Source organism: Protopterus annectens, chromosome 14.part0 (genome assembly GCF_019279795.1).
Source record: "Protopterus annectens isolate FY-2018-M chromosome 14.part0, PAN1.0, whole genome shotgun sequence".
In the NCBI taxonomy this organism is placed as follows: Eukaryota; Metazoa; Chordata; order Ceratodontiformes; family Protopteridae; genus Protopterus; species Protopterus annectens.
The window spans coordinates 451,633,224-451,657,087 of record NC_056748.1 but is presented as its reverse complement, the minus strand read 5'-3'; positions in this window follow the sequence as shown (position 1 = coordinate 451,657,087).

Below are 23,864 nucleotides of genomic sequence, written 5' to 3'. Positions count from 1 at the left end.
TGTTCAGTTTTAAGAAATGTAGGCACTGCAATATAAAAAAAACTGGCTAAAAGAGCATGACAAAAGAAAAAAAAATAATGTGCTGTTTTTCATTCTTGCATGGGGAATGACTATAAATTAATGACCTTTAGATTGATTTAGTAACAAGTTTTAAGAGAAAACAAGTGAATGAAAAAGAATATTGAATATTATGAGGCTTTTCTAGCACACAAATGTATGCTTAGTAGCAATTCTGCATCTGGCCCTCATGTCTCCATGGAAATAATCTGATAAAGAGAAATTGACTGTCTGGTTCTCATGTCTCCATGGATGCAATCTGATAAAGAGAAACTGGTTACAGTCTACTGGAGAGTGATTTGTGGTGGGGGGGGAGAAAAACTTGTTAGGAGATATATGTTCTCTGAAAGCATTCAGAGGTTTTCACAGCTGGGAGAGCTATAAAGATAAGACAAAACTAGTTAGCACTTAGTAGAAGCATAGGCTGCACCATGCATCCTAGCATGGATAACCTTTCTTTTAGGTTAAATCAAGTTTGTGAGTGTGGCTGTCAGTTTGGGACATTTGTTCCTATTAGGGGGTAAAAATTCAACATTTGAAGATGTATGCAATTTTGTGTGTTAGTATTTAATAGATTTTAGTGGGTATTGGAGGTTGGTGTCTTTTTGTTTTTTTTTTTTTGTTTGAGGGTTTTCAGTAAAACAAAAAAAAATGTAAGATGTGACATAGGCTCAAATAGATATGACAAGAATCAACTATATAAAAGCTCAACCTGCCAAACAGTGTAAGCATGTAACACAAATGCTGGAACTAGACATTTAACAAAAAAGTGTTATACACAAAAGGTGGGAATAATAACTTTTTAATACAATGATGTAATGTCTTTAAATGTCAATGGTCTCATAGATAAATACAAAAAAGACAGAACAGTGAACTATATTAAAAATCTAGAATGCAAATAGCTATGTTACAGGAACCACTCTTGGAAAGAATTGAACATGTGAATTTGATAAAGAAAGGTTTTCAGGATGGTTATTCAGCAGAATATCTGGGACAAACAAAAAGAGAAGTACTTATATTAATTGCAAGAGTAGCTCTGATAGTGATAGAAAAGGAGGATAAAAAAAGATAATAATGGCAGATTGTAGTGCTAATGGTCTATTGGCAAGGGAGGAGGATGATTATACCGGCATGTATTTATAGTCCACCTAAAACTGCTATAATGGAGCTTAAGAATATTTTAGGAGAAATAATCAGCTTTCAGCAAGGAATATTATTTATAGGTGAGGAATGGAATTCGATTTGCAGCAGTGAAGGTGTGTCTGCAGGGTCCAGAAGGGAAAGTATAACAAAGGAGGGTAGATTTCTAAGGACATTTATGAAAATATTTGGCATGTAAAATGTGAATTCAGTAATAGGAGTTTGGAGTGAATTTGCATATTGTTCCACAAGGTATAAAAACTGGGCTGGGCCAGGCTAGACACTTTACATTTTACATGAACATGTGCATTTAATTGAAGGTCTTTATATGTACTCAATAACTGTTTTAGATCATGTGGCAATAATAACTAATAAAAACACAGAGTAGTAAAATAAAATTGAGACACTGGCTTTTCCACATATCTGTTGAAAAGAGAGGAATTTAAGGGATGGGTAGTGGAGAATATTCAGGAGCTGTTTGAGGCAATAGAAATTTATTCTGAAAATATAGCTATGGAGAAGGCTAAAATTAAGGTGGAATTTATAAATAGGGTGGGAATAAAAAATTAGTTATGGTTAAGAAGTAACAATAATTATTTAGAGGAACTAATACATGTTAAAGTATTGCAGAATAGGGGGAATCTCACAGAACAAGAAAAGGATCAACTGCAGAATGGTAAGCAGAGAATAAGGGATTACCTTCATAATATACACAAGTTTAGAAAGATTGCTGTTTAGCAACTATTTTTTGATAATAATACTAGAGCACAAAAACTTTTAGCACAACTCAAGCAACAGAAAGTAGAAAAGGCTGTCACCAAGCTTAGGGAGCCTATAACATATTTTGGAAATTATATGAAAGTCTGTATAAAGCAGTGAAACACAGAAATTAAGAAAATATACAAATTCAAATGTTTATGGAAGAATTAAATATGCCAAGGTTAGAGGTAGATGAGAATCAATTACTAATAGGATAGGATGAGATGAGATGAGATAAAATTGTGATATATAACCAATCTACAGGATAGACCCCATGGATAGATGATAGTCCTGTTGAAGTTTGAAAAGTAGGAGGAAAAACTGAAAGATCTGGAAGGTTTTTAACAGTATTTTAAGAGGAGGAGAAGTATCAACATCCTGGAAGAATGAGGGCTGACTGTGGTCAGGGAAACAGATAATAGGCAAGAGGGGGCTGTAAACTATTGGAGAAAAATGGTAAAGGAAGCAAGGTGTTGGGAGCAAATAACTAGAAAAGGAAAGGTAGTAGAATGGGAAGAGGCCAAAAATGTATTTGGACTGCAGGTTAGAGATTGCCTTCCCAATCAAGGACTGATATCAGAGTATAGGTAAAGGGAAAGAAATAGGGGGCTCCTAAATGAAAGACCAGCACTGGTAGAGTTTTTAATAGAATTTAGAACAAAAGCTGCCATTAAAAAAGGAATAATTAGTAAAGCATATAACATACTTCATGATAATTATAAGAATCAATCAGAGGAGCTTAGAAAGGATTGGCAAGAGAGACTGGATAAGCATTTCACAAAGAGACAATGGGGATATATGTATATCTCCCAAATATGCAACAAGGTGTAGAAGATTTAGGATCTTTGCCTGGAAATGTTTACATAGGTATTTTTATACCCCAAGTAGACTCCAAAGAATTTTTCCTCAGGTGGATAGCAAATGTTGGAGGTGTGATGGGCAAGAAAGAGGTAGCTGGGAACATATTTTTTGGAGGTGTGTTGAGCTGGCAGACTTTTGGGATTCCCTGCGGACCACTCTGTTGGAGATGCTAGGTGAGCAGATTGGACTGACTGGGGAGATTTTTTTGAGTTATGCTACAGAATCGGAATTGCCTAGACATAGTAAAGTCTTGCTGAGTGTAATTATGGTGGCTGCCAAAAAAAGCAGTTACTAGAAAATGGAAATCAAAGTATAGACCAACTTTACTAGAAGCAGTAAATATAGTAACAGAGATAAAACAACTGGGATTGGGATCTTTAGATAAGGGAAGGAGCAAACTACATAGAAAAATGGAAATTGTGGGAACAGTATATGCAGAGCAAGAATGAGGTTTAAGAGGCAAGATTTGAATGAGCTATATAATGCTTAACTGACAATGACTGGAAGGTTTATAAGTGATTTATAATGTTTACAGCTACAATTGTTTCAATGCTGTCTGTGATATAAACACAGCTAAAGTGATATAATTTTGTATGTTTTTCATTCATAGAAATGTAAAATTGCCTTTGTCATATGCAGAAATTTAATAAAGATGTTGGGAAAAAAACATCCTGGAAGAAAGCAGTGGTAGCTGTAATACCTAAAGAGGGTAAAGCTCCATCAGATCCAGCTTCATATAGGCCCATTTCAATACTAAACCATGATTATAAAATATTCATGTCTATAATGGCTAAAAAATGCAAAGTAATACCAAAATTGATAGATCTGGATTAGTGTGGTTTTGTGGAGGGAAGGCAAACATTTGACAGCATTAACAGAACACTGATGATCCAGAGGGAAACAGCATGTAAGAAAATACCATTGTTGGGTCTGGATGCAGAGAAAGCATTTGACAGAGTAAGCTGGGACTTTGTGAGCAGTGCAATGGAAGGATTTGCATTTCCTGAAAAAAATATAAGGTTGCTTAGGATGATATATGAGGGATTTGAGTTGAAAATGAAAGTGGGTGGAGTCCTCTCTGATAATTTCTGCTTGAGCAGAGGAACCAAGCAGGGGTGTCCACTTTCCCCTTTGTTATTTGCATTATATTTAGAACCATTGGCAAAGAAAATAAGAGACTCAGATATTCAAGGATATAATTGGTATGGTAGTCAAGAAAAGCTGTCTGTATTTGCAGATATTATTTTATACCTGACAAAACCAGAAAAAGTCATTACAGTGTTGTGAAACATTTTGAGACAGTTTCAAATCTTTTTGGGAAATAGAATTAATGAAGCTAAAATAAAGGCAATAGTGGTAAATTATGTACCTGCATATGAATTGGTTCAGTAATATCCATATTTATGGGGACAGAATAAAATGAAGTATTTAGGAGTATGGATTAAAAATGATTCTGGTGTGGCAACTAAGGATATGTGGGAATAGACTAAACAAAAGATAATACAAAATCTGAGAAAATTAAAGCTTTGTTATATGGATATGGATAGTAAGATGCAAGCAGTTAAAACATTGTAGTCCCATCAGTCTTATACACAAGTCAGGCATATTTTTATCAACCAAAGGAGAAGTTTTGGATAGCAATTAATAAAGAGCTGAAGGACTTTACCTGAAAGGAGAAGTCGACAAGAGTCAAGTGTGATAAGCTGATCTTTCCAGTAGAACAGGTAGGATTGGGATTTCCCGATTTGAAGGGGTATTTCAGAGCAACACAGTTAAGGCTCCTATACATAGCACAAGTAGGAAAACTATAATTCAAAGTAGAATGGGATGATGATGAACTGGATCAAGAAACAAGGAGAGACTGGGATTTTGGCCTTTAAGGAGAATAATAGTAATCATACAGAATATTATATCTATAAAGTAGCAGAATGTATGCTAAGAGCTAAGCTAGCATGGGAATGGAGAAAGGAGATTCTGCCAATATTGATGACTGCAACTACAGATATAGACAATAGGCAAAAGGGGGCTGGAATTTATTGGAGAAAACTGGCAAAGGAACCAAGGTGTTGGGAGCAAATAACTAGAGAGGGCAAGATGATAGAATGGGAAGATGCTATGAATTTATTTGAACTGCAGGTTAGAGATTGCCTTCCCTATTAAGGATTGATATTAGAGTATAGGCAAAGAGAAAGAAATAGGGGGTCCTAAAAGAAAGGCCAGCTCTGGTAGAATATTTACTAGAATCTAGAACAGAAGCTGCCATTAAAAAAGGAATAATTAGTAAAGCATACAAAATATTGCATGATACCTATAAGAATCAAACAGGGGAGGTTCAAACAGATTGGGAAGGAAGACTGGATAAGCAATTCACAGAGAAACAATAGGGGGATGTATGTATGACTCCCAAATATGCAACAAAATCTAGATGTTTTAGGATTTTTGCTTGGAAATGTTTGCATGGATATGTTTATATCCCAAGTAGAATCCAGAGACTTTTTCCTCATGTAGACAGCAAATGTTGTAGGTGTGACTGGGAAGAAGAGATAATTGTAAACATATTTTCTTAGAGTGCAGTGAGTTGGCAGACTTTAAGGATTCCCTGCGGAATGCACTGTTGGAGTTTCTGGATGGGCAGATTGGTGTGACGAGGGAGGAGATTTTTGTGGGCTGTGATACAGAATTGGAATTGCCTAGACATGACAAGACCTTGCTGTGTCTAATTATGGTGGCTACCAAAAAAGCAATTAGTAGAAAATGGAAATCAGAATCTAAACCAACCATACTGGAAGTGGTGAATATAGTAACCGAGATAAAACAACTGGAATTGAGATTTTTAGAAAAGGGTAGGAGCAATCTACATAGGAAAAAAATGGGAATTGTGAGGTCAGTACATACTGGAGAGGAATGAGGTTTAAAAGAAGGTAGGACTTAAATGAGCTATGTGATGTTTGAGAATGATTGGGTAGATTATAAGTAATATATGATGTTTGCAACTGGGAGTGTGTCAGTATGGTTTGTGATGTTAAATGCTTGCAACTAAGATCGTGTCGGTGTGGATTGTTTTCATTTATATAAATGTATGATTGCCTATGTTGGAAGTGATGGTTTAATAAAGATGTTTCTTGTTTAAAAAATGGGCAGAAATTGAATAATTTATGTAATGTTGCTTAGGTTATATGCTATAGCAATATATGTGAGGTATAATGTTTGTAAACGTGAACTTGTTAATACATTTTGATTGCTTTTATATAAATGTAGATTTGCCTATGTCACAAGCATACCTCTCAACCTCTTAGAGCAAGAAATCTGGATAAAGCTATAAATAATGGGGGGACAAAAGCCCAAAAATAGAGACAGTTTTTAAATATTGCTCTTACAAGCTTCGAAAGTCGATAGAATAACAGGGTTTGCATTAGCATGAATTTTCTGAAGAGTATCAAGTCTGAATTTTAAATGTGTGTCATTAATTTCTGATATCATAGGTAGGTAATAGGCTATTGGCCCTAGGGCCTATATAAGCCTAGCCAAAAAGGTACCCTGGCTTTCGCCACCCAAGAAAATTAGTTTCCTGTGCCCCTGTCAAGCAAAGCCACAGAAGTGATCCCCAGGGTGAATTTCCTATCTCCCATCCAATCATGAAGATTTTTCTTGAAGAGTGCTAATGAGGAGCTTTGTTTGATATGGATAGGTAGTTTGTTCCAGAGTATGAGAAGTCTCTGGGACAGGAATCTATTCCTCCAGCATGTTCTGTTTATTGTGGTGACAAGGTTTAGGTCCTTAGAGCGTGTAGCTTGGAGGGATTGTGATTTCTTTAAGTGAAGCATGTCCAACAGCTCTGAGTTTGACATAACTTTGTATGTTAGGCAGAGATTGCCTCTGTGTAGCCGATATGCGATGGAGTAAAGCTGGAATTTTTTGAGACGGTCTGCATAGGGTATCTCTTTGAGGCTGGTAATCCTTTTTGTGAGGTATTTCTGCGGCCTTTCTAGTTGTTGTCGATGTCTTGTGAGGTACATACCTAAAGGGGCATTGTACTCTATAATGGGTCTAATGAGTGACGAGTAGAGGGGAACAATGATCTCTTTTTTCCTGGATGAGAAACCTTTTGTGATGAGGTGTGCCACATAGAAGGATTTCCTGACTACTGTGGTGATGTGATTATCAAAGGAGAGACTACTGTCCACCTGTGTCCCAAGGTCTCTTATCACACTTTCGGTGTTAAGTAGACTACCCGCCTATGTGGTAGCTCATGGGTACAGAGTTTTTACCAAAAGGGATGATAATGCACTTTTTGGCATTGAGCTTGAGGCCATGGCTTTGACATCAGGCATCTGTCTCCATGTGGGCCTTTTGTAGGATTTCCACATCGTTAGGAGTTTTGATTATGGCTCCTAGTTTGCAGTCATCTAAGAACTTCATTAGCCAAAGGCCTTCTGTGTTAGCCTGTACTTCTGAGAAGTAAATACCAAACAGGAGAGGACCCAGGGCTAAACCCTGTAGTACTCCACTTGTCATTGGTCTGAAGTCTGATTTGGAGTCTGCTACTTTCACAGTGTGGGATCTGTCAGTGAGCCAGTTGGCAAACCATCTTGTAACATAGAGATTTATACCTAGTTTAGTGAGTTTATCTATAATTCCAGAGTGAGGGATGGTGTCGAAAGCTTTGGTGAGATCTAGATAGGCTGTGTGAACCACCTTACCCTCATCTATGGCTTTGGTGACCACTTCAAAGAAATCTATCAGGTTTAGGAGACATGATCTGCCTTTTACAAACACGAACTAGGTGGGGTCCAGAGTTCTGAGATTACCATTGTCATTGTTTGTAAGTTCCTTGATGTTCCACAGCCTTGCAGACCAGGCTCATCAGGCTAATGGGGCAGTAGTTCCCAGGGTCCGTGGTGGCTCCCCCTTTGTGGAGTGGGATAACCGTCACTGTGTGCCATTCAGTGGGCACAAAGCCTGAGGCGAGGCTATGATTGAACATGGTACTTAGGTGGAGTGCCAGTTCGTTCTGTAGTTCGTGTAGAATGCAGCCTGGGATGTTGTCAGGTCCCATGGATGCTGTGTTCTTGGCTTTGGAGAGTGTGGTTTTTACCTGTGCACCCATGATTACAGGAACTTTGCATTCTTCCGGTATAGAGATGGGCCCTTTAGCGGGTGAGAGGGGGTAAGGTTAGCACTGAGCCCATCTGCCAGGATGTTGGCAATACCAGTTGGTTCTGTATATTTAGTGCCATTGTGCTGTAACTCAGAGAAGATCTGAGTGTTGCCATAGAGATACCTGACATAGCTATAGAATGCTTTGTGGTTGTCTTTAGAATCAGTGGCAATTTTGTTTTCATAACTAGCTTTGGAGGATTTTATGAGGGATCTCAGCTTTCTACTGAGGCTTACCAGGGAGTTACTCCAATCATGGGATTTTACTCTTTTTTGCAACAGTTTCTTTCTTCTGTTGTAGAGTTTGTTTATGGCAGGGGACCACCAGATTGGCTTCTTTTTTTTTGGAGGATAGCATCTTGGTTCTGTTAGGGATTGCACGAACCATGCACTTGTGTAAGTGCTTATAAAGTGCATTTGTGTAGGATTCAGCAGTCGTAACTCTATTGTCCATCTGCATGGGTGTCGGGAAATTTGCCACTTCTGTCTTAAGAAGCTTGAAGTTGGCTTTGGAGGAATTTTTTATGGTGGTTTCCCTAATGAGGGGTGGGGGTGGGATGTGTATGTCTAAGTTGATTAGCTTGTGATCGGATCTGACCAACGAGGAATTGACCTCTGGTGTGGAACACCAATTGCTCATGTTGGTAATGACCAGGTCTAGGATATTGCTGTCACTGGTGGGGGTGTGGATAAGTTGATCCAAGGGGTTGGAATTTATGAATTCCAGAAAATGTTGAGCAAAAGAGTTGGTACATGAGTAGTTTTCCCAGTTAATGATGGGGTAGTTGAAATCACCCATTATTAGGGTGTTGGGTTGTACCCTAATATTTTCCAGTGTATCAAGAAATGAGGAGTGGGAATTCTGGGGCATGGTGGGCGATCTGTAGCAAGCTACAATTTGGATTGCGGTCTTGCCCAGAGTTAGTTGCACTTGGATAATCTCGGATGCATTATGCTGAGCAGCTAGACTGGAGGTGTGGATATCCTTAATGAATATGGACATGCCTCATCCTTTAGTGTTTTGATCCAGGTTAGGTGGCCGAAAGATGTCGTATGAATTATAGCCTGGTAATGCAGGGGTGCTCTCTGGAGCCTTGAACCAGGTCTCTGTCACTGCACACATGCTGATGCTCTCCATTTTAAGCAGTGCCTCGAGTGAGTGCATTTTGAGGTTTAGACTTCTAGCATTGAGTAGCATTACCCTCAGATTTTGCTTGCTTGTACCTGTTATGGTGGTGAGTTTGTCATTTGAACCTTGCCTAAAAAAGGCAAGAGCCTTAGCCAGTATCCGGAATCCCAAGGGTGACAGTTGCAAGCCATCTCTGGCAAAGCATCGTGGTCTGTCGATCATATCCTCCCAGGCAGACAGATACTGGATCCCCTTAGAATGACACCAGTAGCTTAGCCAATTGTTGAAGTCAATCATTTTGTCCTTGTGCTGTTTTATCATTCTGGGTGACGGCAGGATGCTACTCAGGGCTAGGGTCATACCTGAGTGGGCTACAAGATTGGACACCTCCTTCATGTCTCTTTTCATGTAGTCCAGGGAGGTATGTCTCAGGTCAATCACACCAACATGGACAATGACAGAGTCATTTTTGTACTTATGGAGTAACCTGAGTGTGTGCATTATGTGGTGGATCCTGGCACCCAACAGGCAGCTGACAGTAACTTTCTCCTTGTTTAGCCTGGTGAGTGGAACATCAGTGTGCCTGACTATAGAGTCACTTATGACTAGAGTGTTGGATACGTTGTTATGCCTTATGAGCTGTGGTTGAGTGACACACTACGTTTGTGGGCTATGTGTCATTTGGGTTGTATTGGGGGTGGAGGTTGCTTGCTTTTCTGCTTTGGAGGTCCCTGTTGCTTGGGCAGATTTTTATTGAGAGCCTCCATGAATATAGGTGTGTATTTTGTTTTTCTATGTGTGTGTTTTGGTGGTTTAGGTTTTGAGGGACTATGTGATGAGTGTGGTGTGGTGCAAGTGTTTACCTTCTCCTCTTGACTGTCTAGTGCAGTCTTGGGTGAAGAAAGATTTGCTTCCAGTTTGGCTATATAAGTGCATCTCTCACAGGTTGTAGTGTTGGGTGGTCGGAGGAGAGGGTTGTCTGTGTACGAGGCAATTGCTGAATTGCCCCAAGATGCCCAGATTCATCAGGTGGGTAGGAGAAAACACCTGGAGCTGACCCTTAGATATGCCTGGATAGGTGCTTATTTATTAAGTACTAAAACCTGTTTTCCTCTAGAAAAGTGAGTAAAGTTGAGTGCTGTAGTAATTTGTAGTTTATTTAGTGCTTGCAATGAGTTCTGAGCAAGTGCTGAGCTCAAAGAAACAGATTTGAGTCCTAAAACTAAAAAACTGGCTAGTTCTAAGTGAAAATTTGAAGAGCAGACTTTATGGTGCCAAGAATAGTTTAACCCTAGCTAAGTGGTGGGGACTCAGAAGCTTACAACAGCAAATCTGTATCTGGACTAGACTGCTTACAGGAAAGGCAAGAAACAAGCTTAGAATGTTTTTTTTTTGTAAAGTGGAAAGGGAGTAAGGAGGAGCAGAAGATAACTCAAGGTTAAGAACTAAGTGGGTTGGCCTTCTCAAATGTTCTCCCTGTCTTAGGTAGAATGAGGTAATGACACTAAACTGGGAGGAGTGTCCCAGATCAAATTTACTGAATGGGCGGGCAACTGCAAAGCCACCAAGTATAACAACAGGATACCAATAGGGAGGGAGGCCGGAAGACAAAAATCAGAACAAACAAACCCAAACAGATGCTTAACAAATGTAGAAAATTTCCAGTTAATACCTCACACGCAGTGAACTAGGTAGAAAAGTATGCAGCAGACAACAAAAGTGCTATAAATAACTCATAAAAATAAACAAAAAACAGGATACTTAATGTTATATATTGCAGATCAGGGTTTGCTCAGTGCCCTTCCTCCGATTAGCTCCGTGTGAAATGGCAGAAACACTCACAAGTTAACTTCTTAAGTAACAGAAAGTTGAAACCTGAAACAACTTTAAAAAAAGCTCGAAAGAACCAATGAGGTGCTTACTCCAAGCCGTAGTCCAGGGAACCCCAATCAGCCAATGACCATAAACACTCCCCTCTCACTGAAATGCAAGAATGACTTTGGCTAAACTAAGATGGTCTGGAACATGTGCTCAGACACACAGCCTCTACAAACAAACAACTCAATGCTTTGCTAGTGATTTGCCAGAAAACCAAAATTTTATGAGATACAGGCAGGCCAAAAATATAAGGCAAAAATCTGGACATTCTGTGAAAATCCAGACATTTGAGAGGTATGGTCACAAGTGATAATTCAATAAAGGTGTTTAAAAAATAAAGTCATGCATTATCAATATATCTGTGAGAAGATGGTGAAGGAGAAATCATACTGGGTATGTAAATTGAAAGGGATTGAGGAAATACCAGGGAAGGGCAGTCATCATTAAAACAGTAGCAGGAGAGCAATTGTAATGCTCGATGTGTCACCATCATTACCTGGGGACAGGAGAGACAAAAGATATATTAGTTAATAATTCTACATTAAAAAAGCTGTATAGAATAGAGATACTGTATGCCAGGTGCTGCAAGAGCTGTGTGATGCCAGGGACACAGGCTGCTCCCAAGCATTACCATCACAAAGAGCCCTAGTTTGATGTATACACAGGTTAAGATGGATGCCTGGAAGGAATAACAAAACAGTGCAACTCAGAGATTTCATCAAGCAACTGTGGCCAACAAAATCTGGACACTTTATCATCAGATATCAGATGGAAAATCAACAATCACTGGAACTACTGCTAGTGACAAGATCAACTTTGTAATGTTTGAGTAAGAAAGATTAGGTAGATTAGAAGTAATGTATAATGTTTGCAACACAACTGAGAGTGTGTCATTATGGTTTGTGATGTAAAATGGTGGTGACTAGGATTGTGTCAGTGTGGTTAGTTTTCATTTATATAAATGTATGATTGCCTGTGTAGTAAGTGATGGTTTAATAAAAATGTTTCTTATTTAAAAAAAAGGCAGGGATTGAATAATTTTGTAATATTGCTTAGGTTATATGATAATATAGCAGTATATGTGAAGTATAATGTTTGTTATGTTAGTATAGTTTAATTACTTTTATATGAATGTAAGTTTGCCTATGCCACATGTGATATTTCAATAAAGGTGTGTGGAAAAACAAAAAGATTAGCAGACCTCCATGACCTCTGTTCGGTAACTCAGTGGTTCCTAGGACATTTGTAACCAAGGGATGCGATGTACTGACAGCTGTATAGCATACATACTATCATCACTTCACAGGGTCAAGCAGGAGTGTTCCACTGGTGTATGTCTTGATTCCACAAGACACTTAGATCATTCAATATTATGTGGTGTGTACTATTGAAAGAGCAGGATCTACCTGCCATGCCAACATATATAATGTCTGACTTTGAGGTGGCAGCTGTCAAGAGCATTAAAGCAAACTTCCCAAAGATATTCCTGTTCCATTCTGCACAGTATGTGTGCCATGGGCTAGCATCGTGGTACAAGTCTGACAGCATGTTTCAACTTAGGGTGAGGTCATTGGTATTACTGGCCTTTCTACCACCACAGGTATAGTATGCATTTCTATCACTGAAAGACACCTTTCCAAAGTCAGTACATCCTCTGTTGGAATTTATGACTAATCCAGTCATTATGGCTTGTAAGAGGAGTTTTCAAACACATGCTTCCAAACATCTACATTTTTTTACTTGAGTACTTACCTGAGTTGTGGACTGTGTCAGATCTGTATCTAGGGGGATTGTCACAGAACTAGAATGTTGTAGAGGTTGGCACCATCTCCTATGTCGCTTGATTGGGAAAGGAGAGGTGGCTTTAAATGCCATCTTCACTGAGAGAAATTAGAGGAAATAAAAATACTTGCACAAGAAAAGCTGTCAAAAACTTCAAATAAAAATGTACATTCATTAATACAACAGATCCATGAACTATATTATATAGATGAAGTAACTTTGGGCAGCCTGGAAAAAAGGTGACAGGAGAAGTGCAAAATTTTAAAGAACAAGACCAGAAGGTTTTTGAAAGGTACATGGACACAGGAAAAAAAAAAAAAAGAAATCTGAAATGGTGCAATATTTATGTAAAGGAGGAAAGACAATCTAATGAAGGCAAAAAATGCATCTCCAAACATATTGAAGAGAAATACAGACAAAGGCATCTGGATATGGAAAATTTCACAATATAAAAATAAGAAAACAGAGCAAATGTACAATGGAGGATCACTAAGGTAGAATTTAAACAAACAGAAACTGAAGTCATGGATTATCTGGCAAGTGAAGGATTTAATGTAGAAAACTGATCACAGGTAATGGGGCAGCACGATGGAACAATGAGTCCTACAATTAAGCAGCAACAAGTCTAGTGGGAGGTATCTGTAGAAGAAGTATGGACATGTGAATGAAAAAGAGATTGGGATGGTGCAATATTTATACATAGGAGAAATCAAAAACTAATCAATATAAAAAGCAACAACAAAGTGAAGTGAAATACAGACAAAGGCACCTGGACATAGAAAATTTCACAATAGAAAAAAATAAGGAAACAAAGGGGGAAGAAGAAAAGAGAATTAGCAAGGAAAAAGTGAAATAAATATAAACTGAAGTTAAGGAGTATTTGTGAAGTGAAGGATTTACTGTAGAAAATTCAACACAGGTAGTGCTACAGTATGATGGAATAATGAATCCACAGATTAAGTAGAAACAGGTGAACTGGGAGGCATCTGACAACTTGGCACTTGATGATAGACTGGAACCTTCTCTAAGAGACTAGTAAAAAAGCTCATTTGAAGTTGCACAGCAAGGGAAGGAGTAGGAAACAATGGCAACTCTGACACATGCAATGTTGTGAAGGGAAAAAAATCGCTGTTCCGGTACAAAAAAAAACCACTTCCAATTTAAACCTTAAACACACCAACTCCGAGACTGCACCACAGTGGAGGAAATAGCAAAGCCCCGAAAATGGCCCACCAACTTTTTTCCCTGGGGAAAAAATCGGTGTGCTGTGGCTTCACTATTTTCATATTTCGAACATTTGGGTTCAATATTACAACGTTTGGACTCCTGTGAGTTCGCCGTTGTAATATAGATCCATATATATATATATATACACATATATATATATATATATATATATATATATATATATATACACACACACACATACTATGTTCCTTTTCTCTGTCACTCTCTGGCCTGGTTAAATGGCGGGTAAATGATTGAAATGTTATAATATGATTTCTGATGTGAGGCAGCTGTTACTTGTAAATAGCTGTTTTTATATGAAAGGGTAAATTTTTTCATGATGTTGAAGTTTTGTGAGGGAACTGGTAATTTGTGTGTCTGTTCTCATTGTGCTTGATTCATGACATGCACTGTCATGGCAGCTTGAGCGTTTTTTTTTTTTATTGCTTTCTGTAAACTCTAAAAGCTTCAAGATCTGAATTTCTCACCGAAAATGCTTTTTTTCATCACTAGAGACAACTTCTGTGGTGCATGAGCCTATTTAGATACTTTTTAACATGTTTATGAAGCTGCAGCTTGAGGAAACAACAGTGATGACATAAATTGACCTTTTGAACTTGTTAAATGGTTGTACTTAGAACTCTTTTCTCTTGAAATTATGTTATCCTTCACTTGACACTTTAAATGGTAAATAATTCTGATAAAAGTGCTTAACTCCTTTGAAAATGCCTATGTTCTCTTATAGATGTATATATTTTGCAGATTCAATGACACTATTAGTAGCTAAATGATATCAAGTGAACTAGGAGCTGCATTAGGAAACTCATTATGCATATTAACATCAGACTTATGTTGTATAACTAAACCTGTAGTAAGTAAACAGAGGGTTGTGAGGCTCCCCCTTTTTATTCTCTCACTCTCTCTCATCCCCCTTCCTGATGAAAGACATCAACATAGACATTGTTAATACATGTGAGTAATATGTGTATAATTGCAAAGTATAATAGTTATGTTGTAATAAGTGTCTTTTATATATATATATATATATATATATATATATATATATATATATATATATTCAACAGATCCTTACATGAAAAAATGTTAGATAGATGACTGATAAAAGGATTAAATTAAAACCCTCAGCTTTGGCCAGCTAAGAACTTGCTATATTCAACTGGACGTATAAGAGAATTTAAGTACCTTTATCTGCTCTTTTTGTTTCAAAAAAATACAGTATTTAAATTGATTTTAACTGTGTGGAAGGACTATTAGCTGAACTGGAAGTTAGTCAGTGTTTGCTGAATTTTGTTATTTGCTAGTAATTACAGGTGTGGGGGTAGTCACATTCTTTGATTTCCTGTCCTTGCCTATTTAAGTGGTACAGTGTGAAATATTTTCTGCTTAGAAACCTCAGCTTTGGCCGGCTAAGAACTTGCTATATTCAACTGGACGTATAAGAGAATTTAAGTACCTTTATCTGCTCTTTTTTTTCAAAAACATACAGTATTTAAATTGATTTTAACTGTGTGGAAGGAATATTAACTGAACTGGAAGTTTTCACTCTGCTCTCATTCACTCTGCTCTTCAGTTAGTCCCACCCTCCCTGTTTTTGTTTTGGTGTTAATCTTAGTGGCCTTGCAACTGCCTGCCCCTCTTGTAAATTTGTGTTTGGATACTCCTTCTGGGCCCATCTCATTTGCTCACTCAACTGAGTGCAGTGAGATCATATTCTGATTTCAGGCTCTCCTACTGTGTACAAAGAGAGCATCTAGGAAACAGAAAAAAAAAATTTAAGCTTGTTTCGTAGGCTTCTGAGCCCCCAAGCCCTTCTGTGTTGGAGGGAAGCCTTCTAGCTTAGTTTTTTTTTCTTATAACTAGCCAGTTTTCTAGTTTCAGCACTCAAATTTGTTTCTTTGATCTCAGCACTTGTTCAGAAAAAAAAAAAAAATTCATCTGCTTTTACTGTACTTGTGTTTCTACCTACTTTTTTTACTTTTGCATCATCTTAAAAGTACTCAATTGTATTTATTACTGCTTGGTGTAACTCATTCTAAGCCTTTTGGTTTAAACACTTGGGCTTCAGACCAGTTGTTTTGCACTGAGAGGGTTTGTGGTCTGCACTGTAGTGGCAGAACAGGTAGCTTACATCCTTCTAGGTTGGGAACTGCTGATTGAGGGCTCAGTGTCTGTTATTCTAAAAGTGTATTAATTCTGGTTTAAGCACTTGGGATTTCAGGCCAGTTATTTTACATTAAGAGGGTTCGTGGTCTGCACTGTTGTGGGAGGAGAGGCTGGACTCTGCCCTTCTGAGCTGGGAATTTCTGGTTGAAGGCTTATAGTGCATGCATATCTGAACTGCTTCTTACAGAAGTTGGTGCGCCTTGTTTGCTGCGGCATAGACTGGATTTGGGCCTGCTGGATCTAGCTTTGTTTGTGTAACTTAAGCACTAATCCAGGCATTCTCTAAAGTATTCAATTGTATTTCTTACTGCTTGGTAGTAACTTGATTAAAGTGCAGCTATCATTCTAAGTCTTTTGGATTAAGCAATTGGGCTTCAGACCAGTTGTTTTACATTAGGAAGGTTTGTGGCATGCACTGTGGTGGCAGGACAGGTAGCTTTCATCCTTCTAAGTTGGGAACTGCTGATTGAGAGCCCAGTGTCTGTTATTCTTAAAGTGTATTAGTTCTGGTTTAAGCACTTGGGCTTCAGGCCAGTTATTTTACATTAAGAAGGTTTGTGATCTGGACTCTTGTGGGAGAAGAGGCTGGACTCTGCCCTTCTGAGCTGGGAATTTCTGGTTAAAGGTTTATAGTGCCTGAATATTTGAACTGTATCTTACTGAAATTGGTACACCTTGTTTGCTGTAGCATAGACTAGATCCAGGCCTGCTGAATCTAGCTTTGTTTATATGCTTGTTGTTTGTTTGCTTGTTATTTCCCTGGAACGCTAATTCCACCTAATACGCGGCTTCTCAGCGCTTCTGTGGATCACTAGTGATATCTGCATTGCTTACTGTACTTATTTCCTTGTTTCACTTGAAAGAAAGTTACTGTTTGTCGTTTTTGCATTTAAGTTACCTGTAACACATTGTACTTAAGTTACCTGGCACTTGCTCACTAAAGCAATTATATAAGTCAGCACTAAAAATTAAAAGCACTACACCCTCACTCCCCACTGGCCCTGGTTTTCAATTCTTAAGGAATTCCTAATATTATTCTAGCATGTCCAAAGGTCAGTTCTCAATTTCCTCTCCGGTCCAGCTGGTGAATCTGGGAATCTTGAGGCAATGTTACAACTGCCTCATGTACACAGACAACCCTCTCCTCCTCCCAACAAATTCCAACACATGTGAGAGATGCAACCATATAGCCAAACTGGAGGCTAAGCTCTCTCAACTCAGTACTGGCATAACCAGTCAGGAGGAGAAGGAAACCACACTCACTACAATTCCAGTCTCACATAGACCTACCATGACAGCAAACCAAACACATAATCACACAAAACATACTCGGAAGCTCTAAATAAAGATCTGCCGAAGCAGCAGAGACCTCCAAAGCAGACACCCAAGCAGCTGCTACCCCAAAACAAAACACGTGCAACACATATCTCACAAAGCCAGTGTGCCGAACAGTCACAGCCCTTAAGACTAAACACACCTGATACACTTGTAATAGGTGACTATCGTCAGGCACACTGACGTCCCGTTCACCAGGCTGAACAAGGAGAGGGTCACGGTGAGCAGCCTGTTGGGCGCTAGGATCCGCCACATAACACAAGCACTCAGGTCACTCCAAGGCAAGTACAAATATGACTCAGTCATTGTCCATGCTGGTGTGAATGACCTGAGATGTACCTCCCTGGACTACATGAAAAGAGACATAAAGGAGCTCTCTGAGCATGTAGCCCAGGCCGGTATGACCCTGACCTTGAGTAGCATCTTACCCTCACCATGAATGATGCCACAATATGAAGACAAGATGATCAATTTCAACAATTGGCTTAAGTACTGGTGTCATTCAAGGGGATCCAATGCCTGTCAGCTTGGGATGATATGCTCGACAAGCCACAATGCTTCGCTAGGGACGGCTTGCACCTGTCACCCCTGGGCTTTCGGATATTGGCAAAGGCTCTTGCTACCCCATAGTGCCTTTTTAGGCAAGGCTCAGAAGACAAACCCACCTCCATAGGTATCACAAGGGATAAGAAACTAAGAGTAATGCTACTCAACGCCAGAAGTCTAAACCTCAAGATGCACGCACTCGAAACTCTCCTTAGCATGGAGAACATCGATATCTGTGCAGTAACATAAACCTGGTTCAGGGCTCCCGAGAGCACCCCGGCACTACCAGGTTATACCTCATACCATGCTTTTCGGCCCCAAAACTTGGACCGAACCACAAAAGGAGGGGGAGTATCGATATTCATCAAAGATACCCACACCTCCAGGTTGGTGGCAAAGCACGAAGCATCAGAGACTATCCATGTGCAACTAACAGTGGGTAAAACTGCCTTCCAGTTTATAGCCTGCTACAGACCACCCTCCCAAACCCAGGAACCCCACTCGGCCTTCCTGAGAACACTGGAAAATATGAAGGTCTCTCCAAACACCATTATATTGGGTGACTTCAACTACCCAAACATAGACTGGGAGCATTACTCTAGGTCCAACACCCTAGCCCAAAGGTTCCTAGAATTTATAAACTCAAATGCTATGGAACAACTTGTTACCACTCCCACAAGAGGGGAAAACATACTGGACCTGATCATCACCAACATGGGGACTCTATGCTCCAGACCAGAAGTGTATCCCTCACTGGTAAGATCAGACCATAAACTAATCTCACTGGATATTCACATCCCGACCCCACCCCTGCCCAGAAAACCACAGTGAAAAACTTCTCTAAAGCAAATTTCACACTCCTCAAAACTGAGGTGGAATCCTTCAAAGCCCCCGGGCCTGTGGAAAATACGGCCCAGACCGCAGAATCCTTTATAAACGCATTCTATGAACACCTTCAGGAATGCATGGATCATGCGATCCCAAATAAAACCAAGACCCAATCCTCCAAAGGCAGACGTCCTGTCTGGTGGACCCCAGCCATAAACAAACTATACAATAGAAGGAGGAAGCTACTAAATGATGGAGCAAAATCCCAAAAAGGGAAGGCATCACTGATCAGTATTAGCAAAAAACTACCGGCACACATAAAATTGTCTAAGGCCAGCTTCAAGAGAAAAATTGCACAGGACACTAAGGATAATCACAAGGCTTTCTTTAGTTATGTTAGGAACCTGGGTGGTAATTCCCAGATATGCTCAGAATTAGTCCAAAATGACAAAAATACACGAACCCACAGACATTGCCAACATCCTAGCTGACAGGTTCAGCGCAAACTTCTCCCCCCCCACCAAAAGGGCAAATATCTATCCCAGCAGAGTGTTGCCCCCCTGACATCTCAGATGCTCAGGTAAGAGCCACCCTCTCTAAAGCAAAAAACACAGCATCAATGGGACCAGATGGTGTCCCGGGCTGCGTCCTACATGAACTCCAAGAAGAGCTAAACCCAAACATAAAACTACTGTTCAATCTCAGCCTTACTACAGGATATGTGCCCAAAGAGTGGCGTATAGCAACAGTGGTCCCTCTCCATAAAGGTGGTGCCTCAACGGATCCTGGAAACTATTGCCCCATAAGCCTGACTAGCTTGGTCTGCAAAGCTATGGAAAGGATCATCATGGACCTCATAAATAAAGATATTGGGGACCTACAAACACTGGATCCTACCCAGTTCGGCTTTGTTAAGGGCAGATCCTGCCTCTTAAACCTGGTTGATTTCTTTGAAACAGTCACCAAGGCCATTGATGAGGGGAAGGTGGTCCACACAGCCTACCTGGACCTCGCAAAAGCCTTCGATACAATACCCCACTCGGGCATTATAGATAAGCTCACCAGCTTAAATATAAACCCCTATGTCACTAGATGGATTGCAAACTGGCTCAAGGACAGAACCCACATGGTTAGAATTGCTGGAGCCATGTCAGTTTCCAAACCAGTTACAAGTGGTGTCCCACAAGGCTCAGTCCTGGGACCTCTCTTGTTCGGTATATATTTCTCAGAGGTACAGGCCAACACGGAAGGACTGTGGCTGGCCACGTTCGCAGATGACTGCAAACTGGGCGCCATAATCAACTCTCCAGTCGACACAAGAGTCCTCCAAAAGGGCCTCATAGAAACAGACAACTGGTACCAGAGCCATGGCCTCAAGCTAAATACCAAAAAGTGTATAGTCATCCCCTTTGGCAAAAACAAAGTGCCCACAAATTACCACATAGGTGGTAATCCATTAAGTACAGAAGAAGTAATTAGGGACCTGGGGACCCAAGTTGATAGCAATCTCTCATTTGACAACCACGTGGCCAAAGTGGTTAGAAAAACATTTTATATAGCCCACCTAATCATGAAGGGATTCACATCTAGATCAGGGGATGTCATCGTGCCTCTTTACTCATCCCTCATCAGGCCCATAATTGAGTACAATGCCCCTTTTGGGATGTACCTTACCAGACACCTGCAGCAACTGGAAAGACCCCAAAAGTACCTCACCAAGAGGATCAAAGGGCTCAAACAGATGCCATATGCTGCCCGGTTAAAGAAACTCCAGCTCTACTCAGTGGCATACCGCCTGTTCAGAGGCAATCTGTGCCTGACGTATAAAGCCATGTCCAACCCGGAATTAATGGACATGCTGCACCTCAGAAAATCCAAATCCCATCGAGCTACGTGCTCGAGAGACTTGAACCTCAGCACTGAAATAAATAGGACATGCTGGAGGGACAGATTCATAACCCAGAGGCTCCCTTCACTCTGGAATAAAATCCCAGTCCAGGTTAGGCAGAGTCCCTCATTGACTCTCTTCAAGAGGAATCTTGATGAGTGGATGGGAGATCATAGGTTTACCCTGGGTATCACTTCTGTGTCACTGTTAGACAGAGGCACAGTATACTAACCTCGAAAAAGGGCATAGCAAAATAAATTTAAAATGGGTGGCGAAAGCCAAACACATTCTGGCTAGGCTTATAAATGCCCTAGGGCAGATAGCCTAGTATGAACCTATGAACCTATGAACCTATGATGTTTCTTGAAAAGTCTTGGAAATATTGGCAATCTTCTTAACCTTCAGCTTCTGATGTTTATACGTTGATCTGATGTGTATTTCTGGCATATATACATATTAGAGGTCCTATTATCATGTGTGACATTCATATAGCTTCATATATATTGAACACTCTCATTCTAATGTATATTTCATGGATTCAGATTTCTTTATTTGCTCTCATAATGCTTTTCCTTTTTGTTTTTATATTATATTCTAAGCAGCGATGGATAATTTGTCTTTTGGTATTGGAGATGTGGTGGATGGATGGTTTAGTTAAGTTTTTAACCAAACCAGAAACTTTATATTTCATGTATGTGTTTGTACATCGTTTTGAGTTTTTGAAAGTAGTGCTTAATACATGTTATGCATCCATGATAAATAAGTTTTCAGTAGATTTCAAGCCAACAAGGAAGAAAAGTCTTCCAGTTAATAATAACCTACACATTATAGTCAATGGCTTATAAATGTTTATCATTAAATATTAATGGTTTGAACAATAATGTCAAAAGAGATGGTTTGCTTAAATATATCCAAATGCATAAAGCCCAGATCATCTTTTTACAGGAAACACATTTATTAAAAAAAGATCTACAAAAATACTCATTCAATGGCTATACCATTCTGGCTGATTCATGTTTTAAGACTAAGAGAAGGGGCACTCATTCTATGGAAAATACTTATGCTATGCCAAGAATTATAGATACAATTTCAGATAAAAATTGGATGCTAAGCATGGTTATTTTGGAAATCAGTAGTATTATACTTTGATTAATACATACTGGATACCAGAACTGAGTACTAAATATGTTGACAAATATCTGAAGCTTATTACTTTAAATGCTAAAGGGGAAATTATAGCAATAGGTGATTTTAACTGCCTATTATCAGCCAATGATACTTCTAAAAATGGTAAAATAAAACTAACATCTCAAGCCAAGAAATTAAATGACTTTACAAACCAGATGAACCTTAAAGATATACATGGTCTAAGTGAACATTATTCCTTATTCTGTACTCACTATTCATATTGGTTTGGTACACAAACAAACATTGATAAGGTCTTTGTATCAAATAATATATACTCTAAAATAAGTGATGTATCTATAATGACTTGTCCACTTTTGAACTTTAATGCTATAAACTTTACATTTACTACGCATACAGATGATTTAAGATTTCTACAGAGAATTCCTGCTTACATAACTAACTTAAAATACTTTAGGGAATGGATAATGAAAGAAATAGACATGTTTATGGAAACAAATGATAACAGTGAAGTGACTGATTACTATGGGACACCTTTAAAGTTTATATATATGGTAGAATAAAATCTTGATGCTTTAAAAAGAGGAGAGAGAGTGAGACAAAGAACTTTTAGACTTACAAAAAAATAGACAAGATAAAAATGGATGCAAAACCAAATAACAAAGTAGCACATAATGAAATTACTAAATTAAATCAAAAATACTTAGAAGTTTTGAATCATAAGGTAGCCATAAATCTGAAAAATTTAAATTACAATCTTATGCTGTAAAGCTCAAATATCTACATAAAATAGCAGTAAGATCCAAAATAAATAAATAAATAAATAAACAATCAAAATCTTATTAATGCGATTAAATATAAAAGTGATGGTTCCATTAAGAGTACATCTAACTTAATGGGCATATTAGAAGTGTTCCAAAACTGCTATAAAGTTATAAATAATAACACCCAGGGTTGCCAGATTTCCAGCCCCCCAGCTAGGGACAAAAAAAAAAAGAAGGTCTCTCACGGCAAGTGAAGACCAAAATAAAAAAAAAAAAAAAAGGTCTAAAAAAAAAAAAAAAGGTCTTTAATGTGGAACACAGTTCCACATTAAAGAAAAGTAGCTCAGTAGCTCTGCACTAAACACAGAGCTTCTCGTGTTTAATGCATTGCAGTTCTGCATTCAACACAAGTAGCTCCGTGTTTAGCGATTTTTGATTGGCCCGTATACCGGCATATGGGCCAATCAAAAATGTGGAACACGAGAAGCTCTGTGTTTAGCAATTTTTGATTGGCCCGTATACCAGGTATACGGGACAATCAAAAAAAAAACAAACAAAGCGGAGGCTGGCCGGGATTTAAACCGGCAGGGCGGGACTCGGGATCAGGCTGCTGATCTCGGGACAGTCCCGCCCAAATAGGGACATCTGGCAACCCTGATAACACCCCACTTTTGGAGACAGATAATGTAATAAATAATTTTATTCAAGAAAATATAACTACTAACGTGGCAATGCAACAAAATAACATATTAAATAAACAAATAACACTAACAGAAGTGAAAAAGCAAATAAAAAATTTTAAAAGATAATAAAGCTGCAGGACTGGATGGAATAATTCCTGAACTATGTAAGATTTTTTTCTGAATGTATAATAAAGAAAATGATGAGTGCCTTTACTATGGTTAAGCAAAAAATTTATAACACCCTCATCGTGAAAATACTCAATTATCTCATCCATATTAAAACAAGGTAAGGACCCCAAATCTTGTGATTTATATAGGCAAAATTCCATTACTAAACACTGATTATAAAATTTTCATGACAATATTAGCTAACAGGATAAAGAAAATATTACCTAGTCTAATACATAATGATCAGACAGGGTTCATTCTTCATAGAAAAGTGCAAGATAACATTATTAAATTACTATCATTAATAGACATAACATGCGAATACAAAAAAA